The sequence below is a fragment of the Scyliorhinus canicula genome, chromosome 2 (assembly GCF_902713615.1).
Source record: "Scyliorhinus canicula chromosome 2, sScyCan1.1, whole genome shotgun sequence".
Taxonomy (NCBI): Eukaryota; Metazoa; Chordata; class Chondrichthyes; order Carcharhiniformes; family Scyliorhinidae; genus Scyliorhinus; species Scyliorhinus canicula.
The window spans coordinates 252,670,585-252,693,945 of NC_052147.1; the positions used below are offsets into that span (position 1 = coordinate 252,670,585).

General features: G+C 43.4%; 1 protein-coding gene across 3 annotated transcripts in view; it reads left to right on the forward strand.

Moving 5' to 3' along the window:
* The window catches only part of LOC119962096 (rho GTPase-activating protein 15-like), a 992,501-nt gene that overhangs the window by 432,041 nt on the left and 537,099 nt on the right, over positions 1 to 23,361 (forward strand). The window lies entirely within an intron of this gene.

Here is a 23,361-nt window from a genome sequence, read left to right on the forward strand (position 1 = left end):
CCCCACAAGAGGCAGCATCTGCTCCACATCTACTTTATCCATACCTTTTATCATCAGGTATACCTCAACTTGTTCTCCCCTCATTCTTCTAAACTCCAGTGAGTGTAGATCTAAACTGTTCAATCTCTCTTCATACGACAAACCGTAAATCTCTGGAATCAATGTAGTGAACCTCCTCTGAACTGCCTCCAATGCCACTACACCTTTCCTCAAATAAGGGGACCAAAATTGTACACAATACTCCAGGTGTGGTCTTACAAATGCCTTGTACAGTTGCAGCAACACTTCCTTGCCTTTATACTCTATTCCTTTAACTACAAATGACAACATTCCATTCACTCTCTTTATCATCTTCTGCACCTGCATGTTAATTTTCTCGGACTCATGAACGAAGACCCTCAGATTCCTCTGCACCGGAGCATCCCAAAGTCTCTCCCCATTTAGATAATATGTTGCCTTCCTATTTTTCCGACCAAAGTGCATGAACTCACATTTATCCACATTGAACTCCATCCGCCACATTTTGGCCCACTCACCTAACCTATCCGTATGCATTTGTAAGGTTCTTATTTCCTCATTGCAACTTACTATCCCACCTATTTTTGTGTTATCTGAAAATTTGGCAAGAGAATCTTCTGTCCTTGTATCAAAGCCATTTGTACAGATTGTAAATAGCTGGGGTCTATGTGTATCGTATTTGGATTGGTGTGAGGGAATCCTGGAGTTGATGATGTTTTCATTCACCTGCTGTCCTTGTGCTTTTAGTTAGTGGAAGGTGCAGGTATTTTCAAGCATGACCCTGATGCAATGGACCCCGCAGTAGGTCAAGGTAGTCAGTGCATAATGGAGATTCTCCCCAAAGTCCACCAGAAGGATCAACCCCCCTCCCCACAAGTTAAATCCTACCCTCCCCCACCCGACCACTGCCCCATCAGACCTTCCCAATAGACCTCTTGGAGACCAGGAACAAATCTACTCTAGCGGGAGCGCTAAGTCTCCAGAATGGAGAATCCAACCTGCTATTGAACCAGTCTGCTTACAAAGGTTCATAATGTCAAACACCTCTAATAAGCCTTCTCTGAACCATAGTGTTCAAGAGGGCTTAGTCCAAATATCTCAAGCCTCTTAGCTATAGTTTCCATCAGTGGCAACTAACTAATGAATATGCTTTATATCAAGTTATGATTACATTTACACTTTTATATTCAATAATGTTACAAAAACACTAGAACATATCTTAGACCTTTGATTTAATGGCTCAGCTAAAGGGTGATTTTAGTGAAAATTTAATATTCCTTCAGTGCTGCAGTGGAGATTGCAGTTAAATTATATGCTCCCGGTGTGAAGCTTGAATCTACCAATTCAGCCAAGCTGACATTTGATTAATTCCCAACAGCTGCTGAACCCATCTTAGCCAGCTACTCGTGGAATCATAGAAACTTACAGCACACAAAGGAAGACTTTTTACTTTCATGCCTGTGTTGTCCCTTTGAAAGAACAGCCATTCTTAGTCGTGCACCTGAATTTTTTTGTCTAAAAACTCTGTACATTCCGCATCCTCACGAGCACGTCCAACTTTGTGGGCAGCACGGTAGCACAAGTGGCTAGCACTGTGGCTTCACAGCGCCGGGGTCCCAGCTTCGATTCCCCGCTGGGTCACTGTCCGTGCGGAGTCTGCACGTCCTCCCAGTCTCTGCGTGGGTTTCCTCCGGGTGCTCCGGTTTCATCCCATAGTGCAGGTTAGGTGGATTGGCCATGCTAAATTGCCCTTAGTATCCAAAAAAGTTAGGAGGGGTTATTGAGTTAAGGGGATAGGGTGGAAGTAAGGGCTTAAATGGGTCGGTGCAGATGCGATGGGCCGAATGGCCTCCTTCTGCACTGTCTGTTCTATATCTATAACTAGGTTTGAAATTATTGATTATTTCAGTTTCCATTACCTTTCCAGATTGAGTGAACCAGGTCCCTATAACTCTCTGTGCAAAGATTTCTCCTCATTCCATCTGTAATTCTTCTGCCCATTTAACCATGTGATGTATGTCTTCGTGAGGGTATAATTATCGACTACATGTTAAAGTTTTGTGTCACCTCCAAACATTATAATGCTGCCCCATACCCTGAGTCCAGGTTTTCATAAATTATCAAAAGAATTTTGTTATCCAAGGTATGTATTGATGATTGTAGACCAAATAATCATCTTAATTATTCACGTAGGTGACTAACATGGGGTTTGATGTCTAGCCCTGAGCAAAGAGTTAATTGGAAATATTATACTAGGTGCATGTCCATGTTGCCATGATCCCCATGGGGAAAACATAAACCAAAGTAACCAAACTTACTGTATGACTGCCAAATGGAGAAATTATCAACAATGTTCAACTTTTGGTGGATTTCCAAATTTTACTTTAACATAAATCAAAACCAACACATAAATTAACAGGCAAATGATGCTTCAAACAAAAAGGCAAATTTCACTTTTCATAGTTGATACAACAAAGTTGCTGCTTATGCATCCACAAGCATTTGCATCACCCCCTGACAGATGTACAATCTCACAATCTTTCCAACCTGATCTCTGGTGCATAGGATCTTTCACTTTCCCACTCACTCAATTTGGTCCTCGAGTCATGTGCACAGGCTGCGGTACTCCATCTTAGATCCCCAGATACAGTTAACACTGACAAGGTACACATCTATAAAGCCTCTCTCACTCAGATCACATCAGTGCTCATGGCGCAGCTTTCCAAGGTTTCTTTTCCACCAACCAACCAGCAATACCCAGTTCACGATCCGATCCTACAACATTTGTAGGATTTAGTCCCTTTTAGCTGACTTGAACATTTCTTCTTCAAGACCTTGAGGAAATCTTCCTTTTTACTGCAAACAGAAAACAGACCTTTTTGTTGAGAGCTCAGCTTGCTCAGAAACACACCTTTCCCCACAGGGATCGTGGCAACATGGACATGCACCTACAAATGGAGCACTTTACAGGTGTGATGCAACAGAGATCTAAAGTATTTTTAAACATAACAATGTTTATTCTATGAATCCAGTTAACATTTTATAAACATAGTTAACATCCTATCGACTACCAACACTGATAGGTAACTCTATAGGTAACTCTTAGTAACTTTCCGAAAAACATCCATAAGTCAAAGACCCTTTTTAACAAAGAAAGTAGGTTTGCATTCTTTACAAAAGCAGATATTACTTTGAAATCATCAAGTGATCTGGAGACATTCTTTAGCATGCAGAGAGAGACCAAAATACACTTCCTTGGTTTAAATGCAGCTCTCCAACTGAAAACAAAACTAAAACTCAGAGCCAAAAACAGCTTCCAGCTCAAAACAAAAGTAAAAAGCAGAGCGAGAGCCCAGCTTTACCCACAAAATGACATCACTGCAGCCACTTGAGAAGACAAACATTTATTAAAGTGACATTCCCATGACACAACATCACTTCTTTGTGTCTACAGCTATGAAATGATCACATTCTGCCTGCAGCTCTCCTTTGTGTCAGTCAGCCACATACCTTCTGATGAAGACTTCCAGGTCAAGGGTTGTCAAGTCATGTGGACGTGTATTTTCTATTATTCAGAAATATTACTTGTGATCCCTTTTCAAAAGTCCCTTTCAATCATTATTAAAAACTATTTCAGATTCTGTAAACATTTTATAGAAATTACAAATGTTCCCTGTTATGCTGCCTCAATATGTGCATCATTTGAACATCACTCCTAATATGTTTTTTTGCATCATTTTGAAACAGCTCCGTTAATTCATAACCAGAATTAAATAGTGTTCTTCCTCATTTTTGGATCACATGGCTGTGATATACAGTCAGGGGTAAGGTTGTTTGTCTAAAATTAGGGCTGTCAACTCATTATAAGAATTAGTTATCTTTAATCTTTGCATTACCTACTTTAATCTTATATAATCTTGATTTTGTACAGAAATTTGATTTCTACAAATATCCAGGAATTGCAAAGCATGTAGGTGCCAGCGGTACCACTATCATTTTTGGCTTCCATTTTGGTTACCTTGTTGGCTGTATTGGCGATATGTTAGCATTATCTTTACCATTCATAGCAGTCGATGTTCGCTGTAGGTTTGATTAGTGCAAGAACCATTTATAGTTATAACGTCAGAGTTCACAGCGTAATACAGAGCCAATCAGAAATAAACACAATTTCTTATCCGTAAACTAAAATAATTAAAAAAATTTAAAAAATTATTTTTAAGTCATTTCCTACCTTTGCTAAAATAATGATTGCTGCTCAACTTAATGCATTTTATTTGTGGTATGGTAAGACACCTTGTGAATCCAAAAATGTTCTTCTAAGCCTGTATATCCAACTGCTGTTAGAATCCAAGGTATTCATTTTCCCTCTCAGTTGGATTATAGGTAGGAAGATCTGTTGTACAATCCAGTAGAGTATAAGCATGTGTGTTTAATCAAGCTCTGAACACTGTCTCATTACATTAGAGCTGCCATTGTAAGGCCAGTTTATTCCTGAATCTGAGATTTATGGTCTCACTGCCTAAGGGCAATAATGTCATAATGCTAATAGAGAGCTAATCCCACCCCTCAAGGTCAGACTGAAAGTATCAGTACTTTAAAAGTTATCGTGTCGCTTTAATTAGAAACTTAAATGCAGATTTGCGCAGAAACCTTAGCTACAGGTCATGAAGACATTTCCAAATTACGCAGGAAGTTTGCAATTACTTCAGCTAACTCATTACTAAGGTCCTTGCCCAATTTTATTTCTTATGTATAAAAACATCTATTTTGGACTCTTGGTAATTGACAGGGTGCGATTGACCTGTTGACTTTTATTTCAGTTACTTGTTCTGTCAGCACTCATTGAATGAATTATTTCTGACACCACCATTTCTTAATCAGGTAGTGAATAGTTCATACCTTCTGAAATATTTGACAGCAACAATATTTTTAAATCCTGTCATTTTGGCTTTAATTACATTTCGTAAAGAAAGCAAGAAATGACAGTAACATAATGAAGCTTTTCCGAACTATTGTATTCGGTTTAGAGTGGTGAAAAATAGAGCTTCTGTAACCTCAATCCATTTTAATCAAACTTAATTCCTAAAATTACGTTTTCATTTCTATAAAACCAAAGTCAACTATGTTGTTTACGATTGCCCCATTGGAACCACCATGAAATAGAAGCAAGTTTTAAATCTTCGGACTTGGGACCATAAACATGCCAAATAGTAGTTGCAAAGGCAGACGTGTTATCATTATTTTGCTGTACTGCTGATTGCTATTAAGCTTTATAGTGTTTCATTCCTGAAAGTCTCCGGTGATTTATTTGATGAACTGCAACTGTTATATTATTATATCCATTTTATAAACAGGCCGATTAAAGGTAAATTACCAGATTTTTAAAAAAAAATCATACATTGGACTTCAGACAGTTCTGCTGTCACAATCAAGTAACCATATCCAACCTGATCTAGCTTCAGCTGATTTCATACAATGATTGGAATGGCAGTGGTGAGTTCAGTTAATAAAAAAAAAGACCACAACAAACTCCACTTTTAATATCAACAAAAATGTATCGCTTTCATCTGAATTATGAAATAAAGTTAAAGAGGAAGGCCCGACCACCTACGCCTGACTCTGCGGCACCAGCGGGAAAACATGCCGGTGTGAAACGCGCCTAGAACAAATGTCGGCACGTACCTGAACACTGCCTGGGGCTGCCGCCAGAGTTCAGGATGGAGGCCGCCAGCAGCCTTGGACCCCGGAACACAACAGCAGGGAGTGGGGGGAGCGGGGGAAGCATTTGCAGGCAGTGTTTCAAGGTTCAGTGTCCTGGAAGGCACCCCATCTTCCAGCTTCAGACTGTTGCAGGCAATCCAGCTTAATTTTCAGGATGTCTAACCTCTTTCTTCAATAGTGGGTCAGTGATGGTGGGCACCTTTTGAATACAGAGGTCTCCTATGCGCCATCAGGCTTGGCCTGCCACAGAATATGGCACAAGAAACGGGGTTACACAATTAATGAGGTCAGGGTCGGAAGATTTGTTGTGTTTCCTGACTCCACAGCGGGAAACACTCCATGTTCCCACCCCATCAGGGAATTTAGTCCCAGGATGATTGAATTCCGCCCTTTATTGTGTTTCACCATGCTGTTAAACATTCATACATTAAGTCTGCTACTTCAAATCTTTGGTGGACTGCCTGTTTTAAACAGAAACATTTTTTCCCCATATTTTGAGTTTTTTTCCCAATGTTGTGGCCTAGATTCTCTATTCTCTGCACTGCAATCGGGTAGTCAAATCGGGCAGAGCATTGGCCAAAAAACTGGATCAGTGCCGGGAGGCAGACCTGTCCCCAGTCTTCGCACTTGTGTCACCGCCCATAGCGGGCTACCCGCCCTTTGTTGGCGGGAACATTTAAATTGCTGATTTGCATGCATCGGCTCCTGGCCACTTCAAAGCAGCTAAGTAGTTTCACTTCCTCGTTTGCAATGGCAGAAATTTCTTAGCATTGTTGAAGTGGCCAGCAGCTGTCAATCATAACAAGAGTTTTTCTAAACATCATGGTTAGAATCAATGGAGGATTAAGATGCATTCAAGTGTGAAGGGAGAGATAAATAAACAAACCCCCTTGCAGCTGTGTCTGAACCATTAAGCCCTGACCCACCGCCTGGGCCACCCAACCCCCAGGACCCTTGGGGAACCCTCCTCTGCAGTCTCGCAGTGGCAGAGGAGCACACTAGCAATGGGATGACCCCTTTACCCCCCCTCAGAGTCCATCGCACCAGACTAGAGTGTCCTTGCCATGGTAGCCAGCGGGAAATGCACCATTAGCAATGGAAGGGGCCCGGAGCGTGGTGGCTGAAGGAGAGGGACTGAAGAAGGATTGACAGGGAGGGTGGTGGTTGGCTGCGGGGTGTGCCGGGTTGGGGGGGGGGGGGGGAATGTCGGGTCACCCTCATGGAAGCGTAGATTGGGGGGGGGGGGTTCCCCATTATTCTCATGGCGGGGTGGGTGATGGTGGCCCTCCTTGTTGAGGGGCTGGGGTGCTCCCCTTGTCAGTGGGGTGGTCAATGTTTGCAAAGAGATCCTGCCGCTGGACTTTGGGATAGGGCACCCGTTCCGAAAGGCAGCTTGAGCCAGAAAGTGATGAGATTATGATGCACTTGAAGCTCCGCATATATTTTCTCGCCAAAAGATTGTGACTTGCACCGAGGTGCTGTTCCCAGCATTAGTGGGAATCAATCGCAATTCTCCACTGGCGGAAGCACTTTGACTACGGAGCAAGAAAATCCGGTCCGGTGAGTTGGGAAACAACAAATCGAAAGAAAGGCATAATTCCGTCTTGCTTATTAATGTAAAATTAGGAATTATATACAATATGTGCAAAGAAGACACTATTCATTGTGTGTCCTTATTATCTCAGGAAGTACTGTGATGAGAAATTGCTGGTTAATTTTCAGATATCTCTCTAATGAAGTCGTGATCCAGCATCTTCTCACGTTGGATGTTGAGTAGCAGCCACCTCACCACTCCACATCCCACTGCACTATTGCTTTCTATACTGTTTATCTCCAGGCAGTCCTAGTCCCATCCTCTTTATTATAGCTAATAAGTACTAAACTTGTCTGAAAACTACAGTTTGACACCAGAAAAACAAATTCCAAACTGAGCTTGGATCAACAAACTATTCCAAAAGCTTGCTAGTGATGCAAGCTGACTGAGAGTTAAGTAAAATATGGCAAATGGCTTGTGGAGACATGCATATGCCTTTCAGGTGAATGCGATGCTTGTCGAGATGGTGACTGGTATTTCTGGGAAATTAATGCCACTTTCAAACCTCTAATCAATAAAAGCCTGCGATGCTGTAGAGCTCCTTCTTAGCAAAAAAGAATTTGAGTGCAGTAGAAGGAATAACATTTAGTGGAGGGAACTGAAGGTAATACGAATAATTGGAAAAGCATCAAAAATAATGTTCTTGGAGAGGTTATTCTTCACAGTGGGAAGACAATGGACAATCAGCCACCAATGATGGGGTGGAGGGAACAAGGAAGAAATAGCCTGAATTTAGAGAATGGAATGAGGTAGAATACCAAGTCACAGGCATTCAGCCAGTTGTGATTCTGCAGGCTCTTTGTAGGAGCTCATCGATTAGTCCACTTCTGTGCTCTTTCCCCATCGCCCTGAAAATGTTTCCACTTCATATATTATATTCTAAATACCTAGTTCTCCTTAAAAGTTACTATTGAATCCCTTTCCACCTAATTTTCAGGCAGCGCATTCCAAATCATAAATACTCACTGTGTAAAAAGTATATCCTCTTCTCTCCCTTCCTTATACCAATGAGCTAAAATCTTTGCCCGCTGTTTACCAAGCTTTCTGCCAGTAGAAACAATTGTCCGTTATCTATTAAACCCCCTTCTAATTTTTCATACCTCTATTAAACATCTTCTTAACTTTCTCTGCTCCAAGGAGAACAAGCCTAGTTTCTGACGTCTATTTGCGTAACTCAAATCCCCCATCCCCTGCATCATTCGAGTGAGTTTGACATTTTTATAAAGCACTCATTATGACTAATTATGTCTCAGTTTGGTTAGACACTGCACTGCAGAGAGCATGCTGAAGCTTAGGGTACGTGCATGGGCAGGGACAAGAGAATTCAATTCTGTGGAGGGACGGGGAAACTAAAAATCAAAACCTCCCCACCAAGGTCTACCCAGCGTTGGACGAACTTGATTGAGCACTGCACAATCAAGATATCTGTATTCACACTTCTACCAGTGTATAAATCAGAGATTTTAGCGGTATTCTTTCTTTTTTGGTGATTATCTCAAACTCAGTACACTTAGAAAACATTTGCCAAATAGTTCAAGTGCTTATCTTCCCTTCTCTTATGATTGATTCTTTACCAGCAGTTGTGTAGGTGGCTTCATCTGCTTCATTCAGCAGTTCTGCGGCATTATTTTAATCTCCTTTTGCTGTTACTTACCAGTTGAGCTTCCATTCCTCATCTTACTTTGACGCTTGACACTTGAAGTAAAAGGGACAATTTATCAGTCCATCGCAATTTCCCCATCCTCCTAAGCATCTCATATTTCAAACTAACTTGTCCCTCAATTGCAAGAAAAATCTCTGTGCCTGAGTCACACAGCAATATCTAGGATTTAAGTCAATGTGAACAGATTAAGTGTATTGTACTTCTGCTGTTGGTATCTGTAACCCAGAGGGTTTCAAACATTTTTTCTTCTGAAGTCCCCCTTCCGAGACTCATGCCCTTTGTGCCCCCTCCTCATTCTAAAAAAGAGTATTTTTGTATAATTGATGTTAGCGTAGATATAGCTGGCAGCCCAGAACATACTTCACAGGCATTCTTTTGTCACTCTAGCTGTTTTAATTCTGCTTCCTTACACTTCTGGGTTTTGATATGAAGTCCAATCATGTTATCAGAGCTCAGTGAAGTTGCTAATGCTGCCATAATGCCTGGGTAATTCCTCAAATTTGCCTTGCTGAGTTTATTTATTCAATTGCATTTAAGTAAATGGGATTTCCACTACCCTTGTGGTGAAGTTAATGACAACAAAGTGTGAAGAAATCCGAGGAAGTTCTTGGGCATTGTGACTTTATAAGCAACTTCATAGAATTTCATAGAATTCACAGTGCAGAAGGAGGCCATTCGGCCCATCGAGTCTGCACCGGCTCTTGGAAAGAGCACCCTACCCAAGCCCACACCTCCACCCTATCCCCATAACCCAGTAACCCCACCCAACACTAAGGGCAATTTTGGACACTAACGGCAATTTATCATGGCCAATCCACCTAACCTGCACATCTTTGGACTGTGAGAGGAAACCGGAGCACCTGGAGGAAACCCACGCAGACACGGGGAGGTTGTGCAGACTCCGCACAGACAGTGACCCAAGCCGGAATCGAACCTGGGACCCTGGAGCTGTGAAGCAATTATGCTATCCACAATGCTACCGTGCTGCCCTAAAAATTCAGAGTACCCAATTATTTTTTTCCCAATTTTTAGGGCAATTTAGCATGGCCAATCCACCTAACCTGCACGTCCTTTGATTGTGGGGTGAAGCCCACGCAGACATGCGGAGAATGTGCCGACTCCACACGGACAGTGACACAGGGCCGGGATTCGAACCTGGGTCCTCAGCGCCGCAGTCCCAGTGCTAACCACAGCGCCACATTTCACCGAAGGGAAAGCTGCAAGCCTCTCTTCACTTCACAATGCTGTTGCGAACTGAGTGCAGAATGAATAGTTTTGCAGGCAGAACTATAATGAATCTGTGTTCAGGTAGTCTGGGGACAATACAGAGAGTGATGAATAATTCCCAGCACTTTACACTTGAATCATTGGGCCGGGTGCAAATCTGTTGTGTTGCCCCCTGCAGGGCCCAGCACCCCACCCCCGCACAAATCTCTGCGATTACATGAAATACAGCATGATGTTGTTGAATCAGCAATACAACATCATCACGCAAGTTAACAATGATACAAAAGGCGAGCAGGTGCTGAGATCAGAAGCCCATCCGCCATTTTGATAAAAGCAATTGGCAGCCTACTGAGCTTGATAAAGAGGCGGTTGACTGCAATCACTCCACCTTTCGGTAGTTGCATGGGGAAGAGCATTGGGAGTCATTTCCGCCAGTTTTGAGGAGTTGGTACAAGGGTGGATGAAAAGGACTGAAGACTTGGCTGCATATACCACCAGAGTCTGCTGCTGAATGTGGCAGCGTTTGGTTCGTAGAATTTATTTCTTCCATCCTTACACGCTGACGTTACAAATAAGGAGAGAGTGAGGGAGAAGGGGATCTGGAGACCCCCGATGGAAGAAGTTGGAAAAGTGAGTAAGCCGGGTGGGAGGGATCCTTGATTATGCAGCCCGCTTTCCCCAGGCAGTGGGAGGTGTAGATGGAGTCAATGGATGGGAGGCAGGTTTGTGTGATGGACTGGGCGGTATTCACGATTCTCTGAAGTTCCTTGCGGTCCTGGGCCGAGCAGTTGCCATACCAGGCTGTGATGCAGCCAATAGGATGCTTTCGATAGTGCATCTGTAAAAGTTGGTAAGGGTTAATGTGGACATGCTGAATTTCCTTAGTTTCCTGAGGAAGTATAGGCGCTGTTGTGCTTTCTTGGTGATAGCGTCGACGTGAGTGGACCAGGACAGATTTCTGGTGATGTGCACCCCTAGGAATTTGAAACTGCTAACCATCACCACCTCGGCCCCGTTGATGCTGACAGGGGTGTGTACAGTACTTTGCTTCCTGAAGTCAATGACCAGCTCTTTAGTTTTGCTGGCATTGAGGGGGAGATTGTTGTCGTTACACCACTCCACTAGGTTCTCTATCTCCCTCCTGTATTGGGACTCGTCGTTATTCGAGATCCGGCCCACTATGGTCGTATCGTCAGCAAACTTGTAGATGGAGTTAGAACCAAGTTTTGCCACGCAGTCATGTGTGTACAGGGAGTAGAGGGGGCTAAGTACGCAGCCTTGCGGGGCACCGGTATTGAGGACTATTGTGGAGGAGGTGTTGGTGTTCATTCTTACTGATTGTGCTCTGTTGGTCAGAAAGTCAAGGATCCAGTTGCAGAGTGGAGAGCCAAGTCTTAGGTTTTGGAGCTTTGATATGAGCTTGGCTGGGATTATGGTGTTGAAGGCGGAGCTGTAGTCAATAAATTGTAGTCTGATGTAGGAGTCCTTGTTTTCGAGATGCTCTAGGGATGAGCGTAGGGCCAGGGAAATGGCGTCTGATGTGGACCGGTTGCGACGGTATGCGAATTGAAGTGGGTCAAGGCGTTTCGGGAGTATGGAGGTGATCCGCTTTATGATCAGCCACTCGAAGCACTTCATTACAACTGATGTCAGGGTCACTGGGCGGTAGTCATTGAGGCATGTTGCCTGGTTCTTCTTTGGTACCGGTATGATGGTGGCCTTCTTGAAGCAGATGGGGACCTCGGAGTGGAGTAGGGATAGGTTAAAGGTGTCTGTGAATACCTCTGCCAGCTGGTATGTGCAGGCTCTGAGTGCACGACCAGGGATCCCGTCTGGGCCCATCGCCTTCCGTGGGTTCACTTTCAGGAAGGCCGATCTGACTTCGGAAACTGTGATGGTGGGTATGGGTGAATTATGGGCTGCTGGGGCACTCGACAGCGGATTGTTGGTTACCTGCTCAAACCGAGCATAGAATGCATTAAGTTCATCGGGGAGGGGTGCGCTGCTGCCAGAGATACTGCTCGGCTTCGCTTTGTAGCCCGTTATGTTGTTTAGTCCTTGCCACAACCGCCGAGAGTCTGTCTGTGACTCAAGCTTAGTTTGATATTCTCTCTTGGCATCTCGGATGGCTTTGCGGAGGTCGTACCTGGATTTCTTGCATAGGACAGGGTCGTCTGCCTTGAACGCCTCAGATCTGTCCTTCAGTAGGGAGTCAATTTCGCGGTTGAGCCATGGTTTCCGGTTGGGGAATGTATGTACTGCTTTCTTTGGCACACAGTCGTCCACACATTTGCTGATGAAGTCTGTGATGGTGGTGGCATACTCATTTACGTTAGTCGCTGAGTTCTTAAATATGGACCAGTCCACTGTCTCTAAGCAGTCACGTAAGAGCTCTTCTGTCTCCTCGGACCAGCACTGCACAACCTTCTTAGCTGGATTCTCCCGCTTGAGTTTCTGCTTGTAAGCCGGAAGAAGGAGCACAGTCTTATGGTCTGATTTCCCAAAGTGCGGTCGGGGGATGGAACGGTAGGCGCCCTTGATTTTTGAGTAGCAGTGGTCAAGAGTGTTGTCGCACCTGGTGGGAATGGAGATGTGCTGGTGGAATTTTGGCAGTACACTCTTGAGGTTGGCTTTGTTGAAGTCTCCGGCCACAATGAACAAGGCCTCCGGGTGTTCTGTTTCATAGTTGTTTATGACTGTGTACAGTTCATCCAGCGCCTTCCTCACTTCTGCCTGGGGTGGGATGTAGACCGCTGTGATAATGGCTGAAGTGAACTCATGTGGAAGATAGTATGGGTGGCACTTTACGCTCAAGTATTCCAGGTCTGGGGAGCAGTAGGTCGCCAGGGTCACCACATCCAAGCACTAGGAGGAGTTGATGAGGAGGCAAACTCCTCCACCCTTCGCTTTGCCTGAAGATGCCGTGCGGTCCGCCCGGTGAATAGAGAAGCCTTCAGGTTGTATGGCACAGTCCGGTGAGGCGGACTGAGGCTTCATGCGTATTGCTGGATTTGCGAAATTTCGAGGTGTGACAGATTGCACTCTGGTGTCCAAGGAAGCTTCATCGGGTCAGCCAGAGGCTGGGTATAGTGTTCACCTTGTGTGTGACCACCATGCAAGGATTGTGCAGGCACATGTCACAATCCTGGGAGAAGTCACAGCTCTTACACCCACCTTTAGGCATTCCCAGGTGTTATGGACTTTCTGTCCACCAGAGCCATTAGAGAGTTGGCTTCTCCAGCCGTTGCAATTCACTATTCCCGCCAATAGCACACCCCTACCCATGGGTTTTCTGGCGGCCTGCAGCAGCTTCAATGGAAAAGCCTGGGGTGGCTTCAATGGAAATCCCATTCACAATGTTGGAAGCATAGAATCCCACAGCCAGCAAATGGCGTGCTGCTGAGAAACACGCAGCTGGGGACCGGAGTATCCAGCCCAAGGGATAGCCATTGATAAGACCCCTTAGGGGCTGCAACTGACACCAGGGGCGGGATTCTCCGACCCCCCCGCCAGGTCAGAGAATCGCCGGGGGCCACGTCAATCCCACCCCCGCCGTGCCCCAAATACTCCGCCACCAGAGATTCGGTGGGGGCAGGAATCGCGCCGCGCCGGTTGGCATGCCCCCCCGCCACCCCCCGGCGATTCTCCGGCCCGCGATGACTGACATCCGGCCCCTCACGGTGACCTGGCCCGCTATTGGGGCCCACCGATCGGCGGGCGGGCCTGTGCCTTGGGGGCACTCTTTTCTTTCCGCCTTCGCCATGACTTCACCATGGCAGTGGCGAAAGTGACCCCCTCCCCTGCGCCCCGCCGGGTAGGGGAGACTCCCGGCCCAGGTTCTCAACGTAACACCGCTCCTGCCAAAATGTCCCACCCTGCGCACCCAATTGGGTGTGAAGCCCCCTTTTCTTGTGCCAATTGGCCCGCTGATGCTGAAATTCTGGGGGTAGCAGTGAATGGAGCACACATTTCCCATTCCAACTGCATCATCTGCTTGAAACCAAAAAAAAACCAAGCCTATTGAGTAGCTTCGGAAGATGTAAAATATAAGTTTCATGTTTTTCCTGCAAATATCAAAGACCCATGAGTGTAGATGCCAGTGTTAATGCATTTCCAAAGATTCCGGGGCGGTCGAGGGAGATGACGGCCCCGCGCATGCGCGGGCTGGAGCCATCCAACCCGTGCATGCGCAGCTGACGTCATCGTGCGCGTCAGCCGGCGTGACGCTTGGCGCGCAGACTTAGCAACGGTCGCTAAGTCCGCGATGCCGTGCTTCACAGGGCCCCGCTCCTAGCCCCGCCCGAGGGGGGGGAGAATCTGATCCCGGGAGGGGGCGCGGAGGCTGCCGTGAAACACGGCCAGTTTCACGGCAGCCTTTACGATTCGCCGCATTTGCGGAGAATCGCGCCCCTGGTCTTTCGGGACTTGTGGGAAAATACCAGAGCACCCAGAGGAAACCCATGCAGACATGAGGAGAACATGCAGACTCCGCACAGACAGTGACTCAAGCTGGGAATCGAACGTGGGACCCAGGCGCTGTGAAGCAGCAGTGCTAACCACTGTGCTACCATGCCACCCAAAGGGCATGGCACCAAGGAGGTTAAATGGAGTTATGATGCAAATCAGCTGTGATCTAACTAAGAGACTGAGCCCTGTTCCTCTGTTTTGGAGAGAACAAAGTTGGAATCCAACTAAGTTGGGTGGGCAGCATGGTGGGACTGTTCTCCTTGGAGAAGAGAAGCAGGATGTTGATAATAGGGGATTTGGTGATTGTAATCTCATTAAGGGTACATGGTTAGATTCTTTCTTGATTGTAATGGCTATTGCCTGGCACTTGAGTCGCACAAATGTTATTCAGGTCTTGCTTCATATGGACAAGGATTGCTTCAGTATCTGAGGAGTCATGCATGATGGTGAACATTGCAGAATCGTCAGGGAACATTCCCACTCCTGAGCTAATAATGGAGGGAAGGTCAAGCAACTGAAGATAGTTCGGCCTCGGATTTGACACAGGGAATCTCCTGCAACCATTTCTGGAGAGAAACACATTGGTTTTCAGTCAGACCCTAAAACTTTGCCTGTTATCTCCTGTCGTAGTAATTGCAAATAATAAGCATCACAGTTATTTTACAGGTGAGTGTGGATACTTTTCATTGTACTTTATTTAAGCACATTGAATGCAATTAAACACGTGTCATTAATGGGACATTCCTCTGTAAAATGCATTTAATCAGGCTCGGTCACATTATATTTAAGCCACTGCTCATAGCTTTTGCTTAAATTCAGAAGGTGTAAATTAATTTCCTTTAGTCTCTCCCAATTAAAAGGCAGCAGCTATAATAACCATTTTACCATTATTTGTAAATGAATAGTAGTGTGATTAGTGTTTGGTTATTAGTCAATCAAACACAAAAAAATCAACGTTATGATTGTGAAATTGCTGATACGGCTGGGGAAGGGTTAATTGATGAACAATAAGATTATCAGCCATGATTAATGAAGCTTGAATTTTCATCACTTGAGCTCCTTTTAACAATATAATAAGGACACAAAAACCAAAGCAACACTTAAGAGTATTACTTTGTTGAGTAATTTGTTAATAGTCAGAAAAATGCCTACAGCTGGATGCACACATGTTTTTTTAGTATTCAGACAGTAAACGTGGAGCCTTTTGCTTAATGTATAGAATCAGACTTCACTTAAGCATTGAAATTACAGGTGATATACAGATTTAAATCATAGGGCTGGCTTGTGGAAGAAAATTGTTCTAATGATGGGTCTGGGATCTAGATGCAGCTTTCTGTGTGATGGGTAGTTAAGGCATCGGAAGGCAGCTGCACCTGCCTCTGTGCAGCTACACAGCATTTAATGATATCTGATGATATCATTAGGCAAAGTGTTCATAAACAGATGTTGAGATGGTGCTTAAATGCTGTCAGCTGAGCTGATGTCTGCCTGAAACAGTATTATTTATATAGAACATTTACGTTTGTTATGTTAATAACCCTGCTATTAGCTGTTGTGATGTTGTGGTAGGAATATAAATGCAGTCAATGGGAACAGGAACATCTTTATTCCTGTTGGTGAAGTTTACTGTGCCATTAGGAGACAAATTAACAACTAACTAATTAGAATAAGCCTTTAAATGATGTCAGAGTTTGAAGTTAACTTTTGGGACTATTAACAGTTTGTTATTTTCCTGAAAGAAAATGACCAATTGTTCAATTTGTGGAAAAAAATAGATGGATGACCTTTTTCATTCTTGAATTTTTACATGAGATTTGCTATGCTTTACTATCTTCCATGTCACAAAGGGTCGCCACAATGCTGGTTCATCATCCTTCATTTTTTCTTGAATTTGGCAGGTGGTTTTACAGACAGATTTCCTTCCTGCCACAAGCCTCCCCCGTTTATCTATGCTGGGGACTGACATTGACATACACTTGTTTGTGTACACCAGTGACTGGGCTCTTTTGCAGCCAACACATCCTGGAGTGCGATTTGAACCGAGGGCCTTCCGGCTCAGAGGCAGAAGAGTTACCCACTCAGCCAGTCCAATTGCTGTTCCTTACCATCAAATTTTGATGACAAGATTCTTAATTATTTAATGCTCGTTAGTAGGTAATTTTTTTAAAAAGATCATAACCTTGCTCTGCACAACGTTCCCACACCTATATTCTCACAGTAGGCATTGATATGGTTTACTGCAGTTGATTTAATAAATAATACAAGCCAATAATTTCAGTTACAGCTGTAAACCACATACAACAGCTTACATTCAAATGGACAGCTTTATGGTGAAACAGAACACTTTCAATATAGAAACCCTTGTTATTTTATATAGGAGTGTTTCTGTCAGCTGGGTTGGATAAAGCTGGTTACTTTATACATTTTAATATGCTTATTTCAGTGAGAATTCACTCATGTCACCTTAAAATATAATGCTGCTGGAAGTCAACCCAACCTTAACTCTGGTAACTAAGTGAGACTACCTCCATGTTTTGATTTACTTGCTGGAAATAACTAATTGATATCCCACCAGCTTCAGTCTTTTTTCAACTATATACACCATAACCTCCCCCCCCCCCCCCCCCCCCCCCCCCATCACCGTCAGATAATGGATCGTTTGGAAAAAACTGTCTCCTCAGTATACTCAAACAACTGATGGACTCACCATATGACTGTTTAATACAGTACCTTGGGAGCATAAACATGGAAGATGCAGTAACTGGACAAGTGAAACAATATTCATTACTGCTTTGTATTGTTTTAACACTTTTATGTTTTAGGTAGAACTACGGCGCTTTCTGGTTCACACAATTGTGGTTCGCAATTCTAATATTGTTCTATAATCCAGAAAATACCAGAATGCCACAGTGGCACAGTGGCTAGCACTGCTGCCTCACAGCTATAGGGGCCCGGGTTCAATTCCAGCCTCGGGTGACTGTCTGCGTGGAGTTTGCACTTTCACCCCGTGTCTGCGTGGGTTTCCTCCGGGTGGTCAGGTTTCCTCCCACAGTGAAAAGATGTGCGTGTTAGGTGGATTGTTCATGCTAAATTGCCCTTAGTGTCCAAAAAGGATAGATGGGGTTACGGGGACGGGGTGGAGGTGTGGGCTTAAGTGAGGTGCTCTTTCCAAGGGCTGGTGCAGACTCGATGGGTCGAATGGCCTCCTTCTGCACTGCAAATTCTATAATTCTATGAAAGGACTTGGTCTCAAACATTCTGTCCTGGAGCAATTACACTGAATAGTTAAAAATGCATTGGGGCTAGTAAATATATCCCATGTAAGTCTTCATGTGCTGAGCTTTTCATTAATTCATTAGAAATGAAATAGAAATATCGCCACAGTCCCACAGGACCATGGGCTGCTTTCCACTTTGAGAGCTGGCTGGTGGTGATTTAACCTGAGGGTCACCACATCTCAGGCGAGGGGCCAGGTTGAGAAGGCAGGATCTTCATGGATAATCTCAGCCGGTATGGGAATTGAACCTGTGCTGTTGGCATTGCACCGCTTCATGACCCGCCGTCCAGCAAACTGAGCTAACCGACAACCTTTTTCATCCAGATAGTCCTTATTTGCAATGCCAGATTACATCTCTACTGTCCCCACCAATGTAATGGGAACATAAATATGTAATACATAAAATAGCTTTTGTATGAGCATTCCTGAATACTTCTACAATAACCTGCTCTTAGACTGTGCTTTTTTCTCTCCTTCCATTTTCCCTCTTTGACCTGAGATCAGTGTCTACTCACTATCTAATATCCGGTGAAGTGCTTTGAGCCACATCTTTGAACACTGTGGAAATGCAAGTTGTTTTACTACATAGTTTATTGTAATCAGCTTTTTTGAAGCCCCACCAAAAGTGGTCACCACTCTGAGGAAAATCTTAAAATAAAGCTTGACCATTGAGAAAAAGATTTTCATTTGCGAAATGTTATTCATAGCATCATATCATGGAGTTATATGTCATGCCATTAAAATTTTTCCCTTTCAAATTTCAGCTTGATCAGATACTGCCAATCGTATGAGTTCTATATGTTTTTCAAGCTTAATTTCTCCACATTTAGGGAGTTTTTTTCCAAACGTGGCCAGCAAGATCTCTATGTTAGTCATTTAGACAAGTTCACACTGCAGCAGATGCTTCATCTGAGGAGGAGAGGCATTGGCCGGGATTCTCCCCCACTCGGCGGGGCGGTGTCGGAGTGGCGTGAACCACTCCGGCGTCGGGCCGCCCCAAAGGTATGGAAGTCTCCGCACCTTTAGGGGCCAAGCCCTCTCATTGAGGGGCTAGGCCCACGCCGGAGTGGTTCCCACTCCGCCGGCTGGCGTGAACGGCCTTTGGTGCCATGCCAGCCGGGGCCGAAAGGACTTCGCCAGCCGGCATAAGTCCGCGCATGCGCTGGAGCGTAAGCGGCTGCTGGCGTCATACCGGCGCATGCGCAGGGGAGGGGGTCTCTTCCGCCTCCGCCATGGTGAAGACCATGGCGAAGGCGGAAGATAAAGAGTGCCCCCACGGCACAGGCCCACCCGCGGGCCAGACCACCGTGGGGGCACCCCCCGGGGTCAGTTCGCCCCGCACCCCCCCCCCTCCCCCCCAGGACCCCAGAGCCTGCCCGCATCGCCAATCCCGCCGGTCAGGTAGGTGGTTTAATCCACGCCGGTGGGAGAGGCCTGTCAGCGGCGGGACTTCGGCCCATCGCGGGCTGGAGAATCGCCGCGGGGTGCCCACCGACCGGCGCGGGGGGCCCGCCAACCGGCACGCCGTGATTCCCGCCCCCGCCGAATCTCAGGGGCGGAGAATTCGGGACATGGCGGGGGCGGGATTGACGCCGGCCCCGGGCGATTCTCCGACCCCTCGGGGGTCGGAGAATCCCGCCCATTGTTTCAACTTAAAAGTTTTTTTTAACATTTTATGATTTAAAAATGTGTCAGTGGGACACAATTAATGGTTACAGGTTCCTGTGAGTTTTTAAATTCACCTTTGAAGTGAATTCCGGGAGCAGATTTGAAGGCCCACCTGAAATTACATTCACAAATCTGCATTGTACTAGTGCCATCGGGATCGTGAGTTGAACGGTAAAGGCAACTGTTCTGTTTTACTGAAGCTGGTGGCCCAGAATACCCAGTTAATTACTTCAGCATGTAACGGCATAATTATTAACATAAAAATAATCAATATGTTTGTACTTGAAGGCATAATGACGCAACATGCTGACATGCCATATAGAAATGTGTCAACGTCAATGCTGTAGCTAATTTCTGAGGCCAGTAGAAAAGAGAAAGGAAGATACAGTGAGAAACAGATTTTGGTTTAAACAAGCCTGGTAGATTATGTGTTCAAGAGCTGTGGTTAACTTGCAGTGCATAACCAGTGACTGGGAAAGAACATTTCAAGCATCTTGAAGGTCTTTGTACAGCATCCTATTTCACATCTTTACACATTTATTCACAAGCCACTTTGCAAATATTATTAAAATGAATAATAATAAAGCCTATTATGCCACTCTCTTAATTATTATATCAATGTTGAAAATGTGTGTTTTTTTTTCTCTGAATGTCCCACTCCAAAGGTTGCTCCCCAGGAGAACATAATTTACCTCACAAAACGATAGGAGTGGAAAATGTAATTGAAAAAAAGATTCAAACCTCAACAGACATTTAACTTAAAACCCTATACATGATTTAAATCATAATTAGCTTATAAATTCCTAAAATAAGGGCTTACTAGTTACTTTTGCAATAAGACAATATTAATAAATACAGCATAGTGAAATATATTTTAAGGCAATTGGTTAACTGTTTTTCAATATTGAAATCACAATCTTGAGCAAGGCAATTAATATGACAACGAGTGCTTAAGTTTGCAGCTGGGAATTTGGTTTGATGCAAAGTGGTCAAATATTGTCACTTTCAATTAATACTCCACCATTATATCCTTGGAGAATCGTTTACTGTAAATGAAGAGGGTTACATTATTTTGACTTTTTTAAAAATTGTGGCAAGTGCCACAGTGTCACACTGCTTTTCCCGTATCCCCAATAAAGCTGGAGCAGCAAGTATCAGTTATCAATATATCCTATTTATATTCTCTGGCTTTTCAACCATTGCTTGTCTTAATTGACAAAAAATCCACCTCTTCCATTTACACAAGTCCCTCGGTGCTTCAAGTCCATATCATTTAGCTGCTTAGAAACTAACCATTAAAGCCTTATATTATTATCATGCTACCTTATCAATATATATATATTAGATTTTTTCAAAGCCAGTCAGTTCATTTATGACTTCAGGAGCTTATTATATTTGGTCATTTTTTTTTCAAAAATCATCATTTAAGTGCTTCTGAAATGGAAAGTATGCTTTTGAAAGAATTCCAACTAAATTGGAGTAATCGTATTTATCTGTGGAGATTTCATGCTTTATTCTTGCCATCTCTGCACAAATTTGGATGGAGCGAAACAAAACTATTTGAATGCTGATAAGTCCACTACCTACATGCAGGCTGTGCCCGGAGCTCTCAGCAGTTGGCTGATGAACACTGACTGCATTTTCTGAGAATCTGCATATTCCCAAATGCAAACAGGTAAACTGCATGTAGATTATAGGGTGCTATCGCAATTCAACTTTAAGCATTCTAGTTAATTGCTACAGCAATGGGTTTCACACTGTTGGAAATAGTTCAGTTGTGCAAAACTATAATTGATAATGGAAAATAAGCTCACACTGCACTCATTCCAAGGTTGGAAAATAAATGTCTACAGGTGATGAGCATTTTACTGTTTCAAACAACTGTGTCATTTAGCCTTTGTCCCATGTTAATTACTTCAGCTTGTAACGGTGACAACACCATAAGTTTGATAAATTTGTCTGAACCGCACTTAAACTGTGGCTATTAAAAGAAGTACAAGGGAGTTATGAGAAGTATAAGCGAAATGTTAAAGCAGCACTAAAGGTTGATAGATGAAATACATAGTATCTCAAATTCAAAGCAGAAAAAATTTAGAGAATAGTATTTTATCTTTTTAATAAAATGATGATACCTTTCCAATTTAGAGGCATAAGACTATATCTTGTATAATATATTAATATATTATCTAAAGTGAATGGCATTGTTAATCACAGTCACACCCAGAATGACTTAGCTTCTGTGCGCTGAATGTTAATTTTGCAAAACATTAATTTCCAAGATTTTGCAGCAGTGAAACTGTAATTAAATATTAATGTCACATGTTATTGCAGCACCACATTTATGAGACCTTACTATACTTGCTCTCAACTAATCAGTTTTCATATTTGCGAATACATTACAATCCAAAAGACTTTAGCTTCTAAAACATACACCTTTTCCTGGACTACCTTGCAGTGGACAGGATATTATTCCGGTGCAGCTGTATTGGAGAAGTTTATTTTGGAGTTTTTTTTTTACAAGAGCAAGTATGTTCTTATGTGGTTGAAGAGCTAGGTAGCCCCTGTAATTTGGTACTGGTATGTTACGGGTTTTGTGTTACTGTTTCAAAGTCGCTTAGCTGAAAAAGTTGCTCTTTTCATCCCTTCTTAAATTTGCCGTTCAGCTTTCAAGTAACTGTTTGAGAATGGACAGTTTCAGTTAAGTTCAGACCCGATTGAAGTACATTGATTCCTAAAAGCTCTTAATTTCTCTGTCTGGTTCTGTTAACTTCGTAATAAAACTAATTTTCTCTTCAGCCATTGTTTTGTCATAAACAATTCACACATTGGCAAGAAATCAATGACTCTATTCTCGCATATACAAAGGTTAATTCAACTGTTCCTCTGAATTATCATTATTCATTATCCATGATCATCGAATATGTCATACTCGTGTGGTCCTTTTAGTCTACTGGTATGGATCTGGTGGTACCTGTTGCAGAGTGATATGAGCCACTTATACCAAGTTACTGTACTTTTGGATTTACACCAAATCCCTATTTGGAAACATAGAGATTTGTAAATGTTTACTTACATGAATGTACAGCACTTTTTAAATGCTGTTTATTCTCCCCAATTTCAGCAATAAACTTGTAGAATTTGCCTTGCTAACCAGAACAAAATTTAAAATAAAGTTTTTTAAAAATTGAATTTTATGAGCTTTTAGTACTTTTAAACTTTATTTTTTGAGTCTGTACAGATTCTGTGCTCTTACACGTTGAACAAACAGAAAGTCTGCTGTATTACTACCCCATGGAACTGAGTTGAAATGCCTTGTTCCAGAAATACGATGTAACATTTTAAAACATAAACAGTGTTAAGAGTAAATCTTAAATAAATCTACTTTAAAACTGTTAGATACACATTTTGCAGTTAACAACAGAACTCCTTGTTTGTGATATTATATTAAGTTTGATTTCTTTTAGCACAGTTAACAGTTTGAATCTCAAGTTATTATTTCACTTAGTGGTGGGGGAATTTCGTTAAAACCAACTAATAGCGTTTTTTGACAATAATTGGTGTGGCATATAAAAATGTTAAATTAGAACTTGTGACATACAAGTAATTATACGAGTCTATTCATTGCAAACACAGCAAGCAGAACCTATAATAGATAATAAACAGAAAGGCATGCCCAGAGGAGTCAGCTTAAAGACTTAACTTTTTTTAATCACTCATATTTAAAAA